The sequence below is a fragment of the Triticum aestivum genome, chromosome 7D, assembly GCF_018294505.1.
Source record: "Triticum aestivum cultivar Chinese Spring chromosome 7D, IWGSC CS RefSeq v2.1, whole genome shotgun sequence".
Taxonomy (NCBI): Eukaryota; Viridiplantae; Streptophyta; class Magnoliopsida; order Poales; family Poaceae; genus Triticum; species Triticum aestivum.
This window is the reverse complement of record NC_057814.1, coordinates 600743756-600747703: the sequence shown is the minus strand read 5'-3', so window position 1 is coordinate 600747703 and position 3948 is coordinate 600743756.

Genomic DNA, 3948 nt, shown 5'->3' with positions numbered 1-3948 from the left:
CAAAACGCACGTTGAGCCACACACGCACTCTACCACAAATATGTTAACTGGATTTGGAAGGCATTAGGAAATAATTACTCCCTCCGTTCTATAATATAAGAACATTTTTGACATTAATGTAGTGTTAAAAACGTTTTTATATTTTGGGACAGAGGGAGTAGCTTGTAACAGGCAGTAGTCATGTGGTGCGTCTACTCCGCATCATTACTCCACACTTTCGTGATGCACGTCGTTTATCTCATCAACTAACCAGAGTCGCCTTGCGTATCCTTCGCCACCATCGGGACAAACAGCGCAGCCAGGAACGCCGGCGATCCCGCAGAGGGACATGCACGCGTGGATAAGCTGACCGCCCAAGCGGAACTTGACGTCCGCGCCTCTCCCGTCCCTGAGGATGGGCTCGATGTGGCCGGGCAGCTCCTGCGGCCGCGACTGAAGAGGCACTGTACTGTGAAGCGGCCGTCCCCGAGTAGTGACAACCAGTCCAGCATGGACTTCTAGACGAATTTGCGGCAGCCCCACCACCCACCAGTGCCTCCCCTGAGACTGAGAGAAGACGTACCTAGACATAAAGAAGTTTGGTACGTGTGCCTAGCTGGGTCCAAAGCGCCTGAGATTGCAGCCTGAAACAATCGTACCAAAAAATTCGGAGTAGAATATATCATACGGGAGTCAATTTCAATTTTTTTAAAAGAGTACAATGCAGATGCCTAGGTGGATACATACATACATACATACATACATATATGCATACACTCATCTCAATAAACGCACGTCAACCAATTCTAATGAGAATGAGTTCACTTAGTACACTTCTTTAATAAACTTACAGATTTGGATAAGTCTGTACATCCACCCATCCAACTAAGTGAGGTTCTATCATATCCATACGAAACCAAGATGGAAAAAGCGGTAGAAACACCCGACCATGTCTGCAGTCAGGAAGGGGCCGTTGTCAGCTCGTACGAAAAAGACATCCGCTCCATTTTATAAATAAAGCCATCACCAAATAATACATATGAGAAGACCATAAACAGAAAAGAAAACGAAAAATAAAACGGCAAAGATACATGACGCTACAGAACAGCTAATGGGATCCAAATGTGTCAAGCGCAAGCTTGAGCATTTAAGCCCTCATAGAGCCCCAGGTCCTGCTATTGATACGGTGAAGCCAAGGGAGCAACCCATAGCCGGAGGACCGCCACGCTCTGTCACCTCCCAAGTGACCACCACTGCAGACCCGCCATCCGTCGCCGGCGTGTTAGACACAATGGCACGCAAAGAACATTAACAAAAATCAAAGTCGCCCATATACTCGCGAGCGCCCATGCTATATCTCTCTCTATGTGTGTGTGTGCACATGTGTGTGTCCATAGCTCTTCATGTGGTTCTAACATTTTGTAAAGAAATAGCTTCTCCAATGCGGACCCTCGAAGGGTCTGTATATGTCTAGATCACGGTGTCCGAACAATTTTTGCCATCCAATGGAAACCCCTAAATGTCCGCGCATCATCCCGCATGTCCGTCTTTCGGTATCGTGGCAACAACCGTGAGGGGGCTATGTAGGAGTTCGGACATCCCCTTGACTAAAAAAAATCAACCATTTGGTCCTCCTCTCTTTTCTCTCTCTCGCCAACCGCACATCACACACACATGTCCAACCAAAAGTAACCACATGATCCCCTCTCACCTCTCTCTTTTCTCTCTCCTCCCAAGTCCCAACTAGACAAATGAGGAATCTTTGGGAATAAAGGTTGGATGGCTCCCTCCCGTATTCTGTCCGCGGACCTGCCCGCACGTGGTCTGCGGAGGGATAGTGTGTCTGTTTTAAGGGGTAGTGTTGGAGAGCATCTACAACAGTACTAAGCAAATCCACCGCCCTGAGCGTCCGCGTACGCACCCGAATACGATTCGGGACAGCGCTAGACGACGCCTCAAATGTACTGTTGGACAATCGCACTCATCATATTAAAACATCAAATCCATGCATGTCGATAATACACATGAATATCACATGTAAAAAAATTCATAGTGAAAAAATGTATTCGAAGTGCACGAATCAAACGTTAAGCTCCTTGATTTTCATCGTGGGTTCATATATGCTTCACAAGATCATTGAATAGTTGCACGTGATCGTTTTGATTTCAAAGATTTTGATGAATCTCTAGAAAATTCACAATATGATGTGCATCTTGTTCCAAGCGGATTTGTACACCGGACTTCTCAAAATCACGCGTTCGGGCAACCCCTTCAGCCTCATCCTTGACAATCATATTGTGCAAAATGACACAACATGTCATCATCTGCCAAATTATCTGCTTCCCACATCATTGCAACTCCATGAACAACACCCCAACGAGTTTGGAGCACTCTGAATGCCCTCTTTCCATCCTTCCTAGGTTCTTGCATTGTTGCAGAAGTGGCATTGTTTGTTGCCATCGGGATCTGACATGGTCTTCGCAAACGTCGCCCACTTAGGATAGATACCATCAGAGGTAGTACCACATGTAGTTGTGCCCGTTCACGATATAGTTGCACGGCGGAACATCCCCATCACAAAAGGCCCCTGAAAGCTGAGATCGCTGGAGCATATTGATGTCATTGTGACGATCAGGCATGCCAAATCCACATGTCCCTTGATATTACTACCTCCAGTATGATGGTGATGGTTGCCTCTTTCGTGTGACCTTAGTAATCCCGCATAATCCTTTGGGACAGTTCTTCCATTGCCAATGCATGCAATCAACTGAACAGAGCATATCTGGAAAAACTCTTGCCGCTCCCATTGCTATCAACATTTTTGTATCTTGCACATTTGGTTCTCTCATATACTCTACTCCAAACAGCTTCACCATGGTGCGGGCAAATCTCACAGTGGCATCTAGGCATCACTAGTAGAAAACGGAGCTTTATTACCGGTTCATAAGGGCCTTTAGTGCCGGTTCTGCAACCGGCACTAAAGGGTGGAGACTAAAGCCCCCCCTTTAGTACCGGTTCGACACGAACCGCCACTAAAGGCCCACCACGTGGCGTGAGCTCGCGCCGTGGTATGGGGGACTTTTAGTACCGGTTGGTGTTACCAACCGGTACTAAAGGTTTTTTTTTTGAATTTTTAAAAAAAATTGGAAAAAAAAGTTGATTTTTTTCGATTTTCAATTTTCTGAATTATTTGATGATTTAGTCTCTAATCACCCCTCTTAACTGCTTAAGTGTGGATCACTCATTCCAAATCGTCTAACTTCCTGGCCGGTCACCCATCCTCTCACTCCCCCAGCCTGAGCACGCTTAACATCGGAGTTCTATTCCCCCTACTTTTCAAGTCTGCACTTGTTGTTTTCCTGACAAATGTAAGCTGTCAATCCTATTAACCCTCAGCAGTTTAGCTTGAGCATTAGGTCACACGTTTCACCGTTTGAGTTTGAAACTATTATTCTAAAAAATAATAATTATTTAGTAACATTAATATTTCTTGAATAAGTTTGACCATAGTTTGACCAGATTTGACCAATATTCAAAAAATTGAAATAATTATTTAGTAACACTAATATTCTTGAATAATTATGTAATAACATTAATACTTCTTGAATAAGTAGTTTGACCATAGTTTGACCAGATTTATCCAAAATTTTAAAAACTGAAATTTGAGCATATCTTTTTTTCCTTTTGGAATTTGAGGATTCTAAAAAATTGCAAACAGGCCGTAGGCAGTCAAAATCGGATGCGGATTTTCGTGCTGAACATTTTGATATATTATACGTTTTTTCCGACATCGTATGCAAAAGTTATAGCCGTTTTACTTTTTCATAACACTTTTTTGCAAAACATGTCCAAAATTAAGTTTTTTAATTTTCCTAACTAGTAGATGTAGTAATATAACTACATCTTGAAGAATTTTATTTTTTGAATTTTTTATCATTTTCTTTTTTTTTCAAAACTGAAATGGCGATA